Source organism: Scyliorhinus canicula, chromosome 1 (genome assembly GCF_902713615.1).
Source record: "Scyliorhinus canicula chromosome 1, sScyCan1.1, whole genome shotgun sequence".
NCBI lineage: Eukaryota > Metazoa > Chordata > Chondrichthyes > Carcharhiniformes > Scyliorhinidae > Scyliorhinus > Scyliorhinus canicula.
This window is the reverse complement of record NC_052146.1, coordinates 33,921,863-33,932,671: the sequence shown is the minus strand read 5'-3', so window position 1 is coordinate 33,932,671 and position 10,809 is coordinate 33,921,863. Positions and strand designations below refer to the sequence as shown.

At 47.7% G+C, this 10,809-nt stretch overlaps 1 long non-coding RNA gene across 1 annotated transcript in view; it reads right to left on the bottom strand.

Annotated features, from left to right (window-relative positions):
- Positions 1 to 2,896: 2,896 nt before the first annotated feature.
- Positions 2,897 to 10,809, bottom strand: part of LOC119977277 — a 167,744-nt gene continuing 159,831 nt past the window's right edge. Inside the window, exon 4 of the long non-coding RNA XR_005463151.1 lies at positions 2,897 to 3,040. This is a non-coding gene — a long non-coding RNA (uncharacterized LOC119977277). The remainder of the gene's footprint in view (positions 3,041 to 10,809) is intronic.

Genomic DNA, 10,809 nt, shown 5'->3' with positions numbered 1-10,809 from the left:
CGGTAGCATGGTGGTTAGCATCAATGCTTCACAGCTCCAGGGTCCCAGGTTCGATTCCCGGCTGGGTCACTGTCTGTGTGGAGTCTGCACGTCCTCCCCGTGTGTGCGTGGGTTTCCTCCGGGTGCTCCGGTTTCCTCCCACAGTCCAAAGATGTGCGGGTTAGGTGGATTGGCCATGCTAAATTGCCCGTAGTGTAAGGTTAATGGGGGGGATTGTTGGGTTACGGGTATACGGGTTACGTGGGTTTAAGTAGGGTGATCATTGCTCGGCACAACATCGAGGGCCGAAGGGCCTGTTCTGTGCTGTACTGTTCTATGTTCTATTGTGAAGGCTCGGATTCTTTCTGGAATATGGTCCTTTGGCTTTTTGTCTAATCTTGGCTTGTATAACTAATCTTTATCTGGGAGTGTAGACAGAGAACGGGATGGATTCTCCGGCCACCGACAGCAAAATCACATTCAGCGATCGACTCGAGAATCAAAGTTCCCAACCAAATCGAGGGCAGTGTCTCTTTTGTGATGCTCCTACCCCCTCCAAAGCGATGTATCGATGGCCTCGGGACGTTGCCTGAGGTCCGCCCCCCCCCCCCCCCCCCCCCCCGATGCTCTGCCCACGACCTGCCAAGTTCCCGACGGCGTCGGTCACGTGTGGTCTCAACCGTCGGGAATTTTGCGTGGCGGCTGCGGTCTCAAACCAACGCCAACCACAGTCGAGGGAGGGCCGATCCATGGGCAGGGGGGACTTTATCAGGGGCTGGGGGCACGGGGGGGAGAGTTCGGGGCGCGTGAACGGGCCAAAGTGGTGGCACATTTCGCGGGCCGGTCTGCGAGCGGCCTTCACCATGTAGCACAGTATGGCTGCTGCAGGCCGCCGCCGTGTGCATGCACAACCACGGACCCAGCAATTCTCCGGGCCTTATCGGCAGCTCGAGCTGGGCGCTCTACACTGCCGGCATGTGAGCCCCCAGCCGAGCAGAAGATAGGAGGCGATTTGACACCATTTTCTCTGGCATAAAATGTCACCGTTCCCACGCAGGCGTGGGGGCATAGCCTCAGAATCAGAATACCCAGCCCAATGAATTTTAAATTTCATGCTGCCAGGTATACACCAGTACATTATTTTAGACATCATTGATTAGTAATCTAGAGCACAGCACCCAAGGATTATGTCCCGGAAACTGAAGTAAATTGCAGAATCCCTACCATTGCCACAACTGCGATCGGCTTAATCAGTGCAGATCAAGGATTGGATCTGGCATTCCTAACCTTATATCATTTATTGACTTATTGGATCTTTGCCATTTCTATGTAACCTGTATTCTCTCTGTCATTATTATTGGAATTCTGCCTGCTGTGTCACACCTAGGTGCCTCGCACCTTTATTTAACCTTACTCCTTTTCAGGCTTTTCTCCTGTAACTTTTCCATCCTGCTGTCCAGTTATATTCTTTTCATGTATCCTCACTTAAATACTTTGTCCCTCTTAGTTTTTACTCTACCGCACTATTTAAAAAGAGAGGTAGAGAGAAAACAGGGAATTATAGACCAATCAGTCATATAAAAGATTTAACAGCAGAGAACTTGGTCGGCTCGGACAGAGTCAGCATGGATTTATGAAAGGGAAATCTTCTGGAATTCTTCCAGATGGTAACTAATAGAGTTGATGAGGGGGACCCATTGGATGTGGTTTATTTGGACTTTCAGAAGGCTTTTGAGAAATGCCCACATCAGAGATTAACATCTAGAATTAAAGCACATGGGATTGGGGTTAGTCTATCTAAATGGATAGAAAACTGGTTTGCAGACAGGAAAAAAAGAGTAGGAATAAACAGGTCTTTTTTCAAATGATAGGCAGTGACTAGTGGGGTACCGCAGGGATCAGTGCTAGAACCCCAGCTATTCACAAAATATATTAATGATTTAGATGAGGGGGGAATTCTATGTAATTTTTCCAAATTTGTAGATGACACAAAGTTGGGTGGGAGGGTGAGCTGTGAGGAGGATGCAGAGATCCTTCAGTATGATTTGGACAAGTTGAGTTAGTGGGCAAATCCGTGGCAAATGCTGTATAATGTGGATAAATGTGAGGTTATCCACCATGGCAACAAAAAGAGAAAAGCAGATTACCATCTGAGTGGCTGTGGATTGAGGGAATGGAATGTGCAATAAGACCTAGGAGTCCTTGTACACCAGTCGCTGAAAATAAGCATGCAGGTGCCGTAAGCCGTGAAGAAGGCACATGTCGCCCATCATTGTGAGAGGATCTGAGTTCAGGAGCAGGGATGTCTTCCTGCAGTTATACAGGGCTTTGGTGAGACCACACCTGGAATATTGTGTGCTGTTTTGGTCTCCTTATCTGAGGAAGAGTATTCTTGCTATGGAGAGAGTGCAGCGGAGATTTATCAGAATGATTCCTGGGGTGGCAGGACTAACGTATGAGGAGAGATTGAGTTGATAAGGATTATATTCGCTGGAGCTTGTAGGAATGAGGGGGATCTCATTGAAACCTATAAAACTCTAACAGAACTAGACAGGTAAATACAGGAAGGATATTCCTGATAGCAGGGGAGTCCAGAATCAGGGCTCACAATCTAAGGATATGGGGGGGACCATTTAGGACTGAGATGAGGAGAGGTTTCTTCACCCAGCGAGTGGTAAGCTTATGGAAGTCTCCACCACAGAAAGCAGTTGAGGCCAAAATATGTACGTTTTCATGAAGAAGTTAGATATAGCTCTTGGGCTAAACGGATCAAAGGGGGGAAATCATAAACAGGTTACTGAGTTGGATGATCAGCCATGATCATGGATGGATTTAGTTATTGTCACGTGTACCGAGGTACAGTGAAAAATGTTTCTCTGTGCACAGTTCAAATAGATAATTTAGTACATGAAAATGAAATAAAATTTTTAAAAAAAGAAAATACATAATAGGGCAACACAAGGTACACAATGTAAATACATAGACAGTGGCATCGGGTGCAGCCAGATCAGGTTGAGTTGGGTGAAAACGTCCCCTCCACGGACCTCGGAGGATCTTCAAGCTTACAAGAGAAGATAAAAGAGAAATGTCAGTGATAATGTTAGTGCTAGAATTACATTTTAAAAGATTAGTACTATTATAAGAGATGTAAAAAGAGGACCTGTTTGGGAGAGCTTGCAGAGAGTCGCCACTCTCCGGTGCCATTTTGCTTGGATGGCAGAGCAGGCTTGAAGGGCCAAATCGCCTACTCCTGTTCCAATTTTCTATGTTTTTATTTTTCTAACTTCTTTTTTCATTTTTTCTTGGAATGCGGGTGTCCTTGGCAAGGCCAGAATTAGTTGCCCATCTGTAAATGCCCCTGGGGAGATGGGGATGAGCCGCCAACTTCTTGAACCGCTACAATCATCTCTTGTAGGTGTCCCCACAATGCTGCTGGGAAAGGAATTCCAGGGTTTTGACGGTGAAGGGACGGTGATATAGTTCTAATCCAGGTTGGTGTGTGTCTTGGAGGGAAGCTGGTAGATGCTGGTGTTCCCATGCCGTTGTCCTTCTGGGTGGTAGAAATCTCGGGTTTAGAAGCTGCTGTTTATGGAGAATTGGTGATTTGCTGCAATGCATCTTGTAGATGGTACACACTGCTGCCACTGTGCATTGGGGTTAGAGGGAGTGAATGTTTAAGGTAGTGGATGGGCTACAAATAAAGTTCCACTGCTATTCGGGTAATGTTGGATGACTCATCACTACTCATAATGACAATCTTTATTCGTGTCACAAGTAGGCTTACATTAATACTGCAATGAAGTTACTGTGAAAATCCCCTAGTCGCCACACTCCACCGCCTGTTCAGGTACACATAGGGAGAATTCAGAATGTCCAATTCACCTAACAAGCATGTCTTTCGGGATTTGTGGGACGAAACCGGAGCACCCGGAGGAAACCCACGCAGACACGGGGAGAATGTGCAGACTCCGCACAGACAGTGACCCAAGCCAGGAACTGAACCAGGTACCCTGGTGCTGTGAAGCAACAGTGCTAACCACTGTGCTACCATGCCGCTCTTTTAATTCCCTCCTCTCCTGGTGGTGTCCCTGGCATGAAAGGCCCTTGGAGAAACTCATACCTACTTTGCGTGCCTTTCTTGACATTCTGCAGAGTGTCCAAGGCCTAGGTCGCATGGACTGGGCCTCAAAAGGTCCTCTTATCAAATTATCTACCAAAAGCATTTGGGCTTTTTCCATGAGGCCATAGGGACACTGTCTGTGTGAGGCTGCTTGTCAAACTCAGGCCCTGTCACCATCCTGCTCATATCCAGAGTCAATTATAATGACTTTGCTTAATACTGTATACATAACCTGTTTGTAAAGTAAAACAATCGATCCTGTACACTTACTGTAAATGGGTCTGCAGTGTGTCTGGCTACTTCTATTTATAGATCTCTCTCCTGCTAACAGCCTGCCCTTGAGGTTTCTCTCAATTCAGGTGATATCATTAGTGGAGCCGCAGTGACGTTTGGGACCAGTGCCAGGCCACGGTTACTTGATTTTGTCACATCTCAGTGACATCACTAATCATATGAGTAGGTCACCGTTGCTTATCACAGGCCAGAAATTTGTAATTAGTCCTCAGCCGTTCCACAAATACTGGTAGCAAATGGTGCAGAAAGAAAACTTTAGCTGACCAGTAGAGTGGCCTAAAACAAGCTGACCAGCCCGTTTCAATTGGTGTTCAAGCTGCCACTGTCCACAAAATGGCCATGTGTTGGCCGGCCAGTGCACTTGTTTCAGGTGATGGAGCCTTTTAATAAACAAATAAGTCCTACATCGGATTCATCATTGCAATATTGGGGTAGTGGCGTAGCGATATTGTCACTGGTTTAGTAATCTGGAAACCCAGTGTAATGCTCCAGGGACTGGATACAAATCCTGCAAAGGCAGCAAGTGAAGTTTGTGTTTAAAAATTATGGACGGGATTCTCCATCCCAGGGTACCCAGATCGCGTTCCCCGATGCGACGGAGAATCGTACGTCATGGCAAAATCAGGATTAATGCTGGGCACTGATCGGAATGTGATGCTCCAATCACAGGAATCAAGGTCCATGCAGCGCACCAGCCGGAGCATGTAAATGAATGTCAATGGGTCTTAATGGTCCATTTGCATCCATTTAGCGGGCCCGGCACCCTATGCTCTGGCCCTCCATGATTCATCGGTCCCCACGGCCGGGAATCGTGGGCGCAGATCACTTGTGGTCTCTACCGGCATGGCCCTGGCATGGTGGACCTCATGGTGGGTAATCCCCCCCTCCCAAGGAGGTTTCCCCCTGGCCCACCGCAAGGTTCATCAAGCTAGTGCCACGCTGGTAGAAGGCATCCGACTCCAACCGAGGGCCACCGCCTGACAATGCTCTGCTGACCCACCCCCTCTACCAGAGCACCCTGCCACAAAGCCGCCCAAGAGCCCTGCCGTAAGGAGACCCCCCAGAGACTCCTGTAATAGGGAAACCCCTGAGACCTCAGTAGTAGGAAGACCCACCCGAGAGACCCCTCTAATAGGGAGACCCCCCAATGCAGTCACACGCTTGTGTGACTTGAATGCATATAGTGTTTGCAATGCACTTACTTCTCTTTGATGTGGTCAATGTTTGTAAATGTTGGGGTTTCATCACTTCGGCCTTTGAACCATGAATGAATCAAAGCTGCAGATGGCTTGTAGAAGCTGTCAATCGCGGACAACTACTAGAAAACTATGAATGGTCTGTAGCTAATAAATCAGTGGGAACCAGACGCAGGTCAAGCTGCACTCCTTCCAGGAATGGACACGTGGAGCTTCAAGATAAGTATTACAGCTGAATTCTTCTCACTGCTCCTGTCTATACTGCTCTCTAGCTTCCAGACAGGGTTCTCTTTCCTGGGGGGTGGTTTGTGCGGTAGGGGGTCGGTGAAGGAAGGTCCCTTTAGGAAGGGGGTCCCTGGGTGGGGGGGGGGGTCCCCTTTTACAGTGGACCTGGGGGAGTCTCTGTATTACAGGAGTCCTTATGGGTGGGAGGGGGGGATCTTCCTATTATAGGGGTTCCTGTGGAGGGTCTCCCTTTTACAGGGGTCCGTGTGGGGTTTTTGCCTATTATGGAGTCTCTGTGGAGGTTTCCCTATTTCAGGTGTCCCTGTGGTGTCCTCCGTATTACAGGGGTCCCTGGGGGAGGGAGGGCCACCCCTGTACTTGGGGTATGGAAGATCACCAGTCTATCTAGGATTGGGGGGCCGATGGTGTGGTGTGGGGTGGGGTGGGTGGAATAATGCTGCGATACAAAAGGAATTGTTGCCTGAATTGGAAACCCTGAAGATGGTAGTGGAGGTTGCTCTATCTATGGAAAGCAGAGCAAAAGATGCGCTAGAGCTCCATCGCAGGTGAAATCCACCAGGTCGCGAAAGGAGCTGCAAGTGGCAGCAGTGCCAAGATTGAGGCGCGTGGAATTTAACAAGCAGAGAAATGCAGAAAGCAAGAGAATGGAGAGCTTTAAAAGATTCAGTTAGCATCCCAGGAGTAGTGAAGAGTGCTATAGATATCGGTGAGGCGTTCATTCCCAGGCGAAATGCCAATTTAAAGAAGCCGTGTCTGTGGTAGAAAGGGGCACATAAAGCACATGTGCAGGAATAGGCGGAATGTCCCCAATGAAAGCAGGGAGGCAGTGGCTTAGTGGTATTGTCACTGGGCTAGTAATCCAGATATCCAGCACAATGCTCTGGGGTCCCACGTTCAAATCCCAACATGACAGATGGTGAAATTTGAATATAATAAAAATCTGGAATTAAATGTCTAACGATGACCAAGAAACCATTGCTGATTGTGATAAAAAAAACCCATCTGGTTTGCTAATGTCCTGCCAGGAAGGAAATCTGCTGCCCTTACCTGGTCTGGCCTACATGTGACTCCAGATCCACATGGTTGACTCGGAACTGGCCCCCTCTGAAATGGCCTAGCAAACCACTCAGTTCAAGGACAATTAGAGATGGGCAAAAAATGCTGGCTTAGCCAGTGACTCCCAGGTCCCAAGAAAAAAAAACACATTTTAAAATCCGGCTCCAGTACATATGGACGGTAACTCAGAAAATGGATAAGACATCTTTAGATTGAATAGTATGAAGGTGGGCAGAGTAACCCCAATTACAATTGTGTTAATGGTCATGATCGTTCACTCAAGATGGAGGTAGACATGGGAGCCTCCGTCACAGTAGTTGGGCAACAAACCTAACGATACCTGCAGGGAGGGGTTCAACTCCTCAGATTAAAGAACACTGCAGCTAGGTTGCTGATATTAACGGATGAGGCTATCGAGATTGTGGGGAGAAAAATGACCCCCTGTGAGTTACAGGTAACTGCCCTTCATCATAATTTCAGACCAGTGATCAAGTTTGATGGGGTGTGATTGGTTCCAAGGGATCAAGTTAAACTGGATGGAAATTTTTAAGGTATATGAAGGAAGGCTGCATGAAGTTTAATGATTACCATGAAACTATTGTTGACTGTCATAAAAACCCATCACGTTCACTTATGTCCTTTAGAACATAGAACATAGAACAGTACAGCACAGAACAGGCCCTTCGGCCCTCGATGTTGTGCCGAGGGAAGGAAATCTGTCACCCTGACCGGGTCTGTCCTACATGTGACTCCAGATCTACAGCAATGTGGTTGACTCTTAAATGCCCTCAAGGATGGACAATAGACGCTGGCCCAGCCAGCGACGCCCACATCCAATGAACGAATTAAGAAAAAAAAAGTCCAAAGGAAATACCACGAGTTATTCCAGGAGGAGTTGAGTAAATTCAGAGGGGAACAAGTCCATAAGACCATAAGACCATAAGACATAGGAGTGGAAGTAAGGCCATTCGGCCCATCAAGTCCACTCCGCCATTCAATCATGGCTGATGGGCATTTCAACTCCACCTACCAGCATTCTCCCCGTAGCCCTTAATTCCTCGCGACATCAAGAATTTATCTATCTCTGCCTTGAAGCCATTTAGCGTCCCGGCCTCCACTGCACTCCGCGGCAATGAATTCCACAGGCCCACCACTCTCTGGCTGAAGAAATGTCTCCGCATTTCTGTTCTGAATTTACCCCCTCTAATTCTAAGGCTGTGCCCACGGGTCCTCGTCTCCTGGCCTAACGGAAACAGTTTCTTTGCGTCCACCCTTTCTAAGCCATGTATTATCTTGGAAGTTTCTATTAGATCTCCCCTTAACCTTCTAAACTCCAATGAATACAATCCCAGGATCCTCAGCCGTTCATCATATGTTAGACCCGCCATTCCAGGGATCATCCGTGTGAATCTCCGCTGGACATGCTCCAGTGCCAGTATGTCCTTCCTGAGATGTGGGGCCCAAAACTGGACACAGTACTCCAAATGGGGCCTAACCAGAGCCTTATAAAGGCTCAGTAGCACATCGCTGCTTTTATATTCCAACCCTCTTGAGATAAATAAAAGTCAAGGTTGATGTAGATCCTGAAGCTACACTGAGGTTCTCTGGAGCCAGATCTGTGCCTTATTCAGTGCATGTAAGCATGAGACTGAGTTGAGGCGGCACAGTAGCACAATGATTAGCACTGTTGCTTCACACCACCAGGACCCGGGTTCGATTCCTGACTTGGGTCACTGTTTGTTCGGAGTCCGCACGTTCTCCCTGTGTCTGCGTGGGTTTCCTCTGAGTGCTCCGGTTTCCTCCCACAAGTCCCAAAGGACGTGCTTGTTAGGTGAATTGGACATTCTGAATTCTCCCTCTGTGTACCTGAGCAGGCGCCGGAGTGTGGCGACTAGGGGCTTTTCACAGTCACTTCATTGCAGTGTTAATATAAGCCTACTTGTGACACTAATAAAGATAATAATTTATTTATTATTATTTATTTAATAAGGTGGCTTATCTAGGTTATAGAGTGGATGCACATGGGTAACATCCAATGGAAGGTAAAGTGAGGGCTATTAAGGGGACATCAGCCCCAAGGAACACATAAGACCTAAAATCATTTCTGAGAATGGTAGATCACCAAGGGTGGTTCATTCCCAGCTTATCAACAATTCCAGCACCTCTGGATGCACTATTAAAAAAACACCAGAAATGGTATTGGAAAACACCGCAGAAGGAAGCATTCAAACAAGCCCTTCAATCAACGTGTTTACTGATCCATTTTTATCATTCGAAAGAAATAATACTCACTTGTGATGCATGTCCATATGGAGTTGCTGCTGTTTTGTCACAGGACCAGCAGCAGGGGCAGCAATGCCGCCTGAGAGTCAGTGGCAGCAGCTGTCAGTGCCGGCAGCATTTCAAGGAGAACCACCGTCCAATGTCGGAAGAAGACCAACGACCTCAAGCGGGCTGCAAGGGTAAGTTACCACCTCTGTCCTGGCATCAGTTCTACCTGCCCCCTCAAATTCCCAAATCCATCCCCCACCATCCAAATCATTGGCTGACATCTCGCATCTAACACAGCTTTTCTAACACAGTATGTAGATTGTCCGACCAGAGGGGAGGCCATATTGGATTTAGTACTTGGTAATGAACCAGGGCAGGTGATAGATTTGTTAGTGGGGGAGCATTTTGGAGGTAGTGACCACAATTCTGTGACTTTCACTTTAGTTATGGAGAGGGATAGGTGCGTGCAACAGGGCAAGGTTTATAATTGGGGGAAGGGTAAATACAATGCTGTCAGACAAGAATTGAAGTGCAGAAGTTGGGAACATAGGCTGTCAGGGAAGGAGACAAGTGAAATGTGGAACTTGTTCAAGGAACAGGTACTGCGTGTCTTTGATATGTATGTCCCTGTCAGGCAGGGAAGAGATGGTCGAGTGAGGGAACCATGGTTGACAAGAGAGGTTGAATGTCTTGTTAAGAGGAAGAAGGAGACTTATGTAAGGCTGAAGAAACAAGGTTCAGACAGGGCGCTGGAGGGATACAAGATAGCCAGGAGGGAACTGAAGAAAGGGATTAGGAGAGCTAAGAGAGGGCATGAAAAATCTTTGGCAGGTAGGATCACGGAAAACCCCAAGGCCTTTTACACATAGAACATAGAACATAGAACAGTACAGCACAGAACAGGCCCTTCGGCCCTCAATGTTGTGCCGAGCCATGATCACCCTACTCAAACCCACGTATCCACCCTATACCCGTAACCCAACAACCCCACCCTTAACCTTACTTTTATTAGGACACTACGGGCAATTTAGCATAGCCAATCCACCTAACCCGCACATCTTTGGACTGTGGGAGGAAACCGGAGCACCCGGAGGAAACCCACGCACACAGGGGGAGGACGTGCAGACTCCACACAGACAGTGACCCAGCCGGGAATCGAACCTGGGACCCTGGAGCTGTGAAGCATTTATGCTAACTACCATGCTACCCTGCTGCACATATGTGAGAAATATGAGAATGACTAGAGCGAGGGTAGGTCCGATCAAGGACAGTAGCGGGAGATTGTGTATTGAGTCTGAAGAGATAGGAGAGGTCTTGAACAAGTATTTTTCTTCAGTATTTATAAACGAGGGGGGCCATATTGTTGGAGAGGACAGTGTGAAACAGACTGATAAGCTCGAGGAGATACTTGTCAGGAAGGAAGATGTGTTGCGCGTTTTGAAAAACTTGAGGATAGACAAGTCCCCCGGGCCTGACGGGATATATCCAAGGATTCTATGGGAAGCAAGAAATGAAATTGCAGAGCCGTTGACAATGATCTTTTCGTCCTCGCTGTCAACAGGGGTGGTACCAGAGGATTGGAGAGTGGCGAATGTCGTGCCCCTGTTCAAAAAAGGGAATAGGGATTACAGGAATTACAGGCCAGTT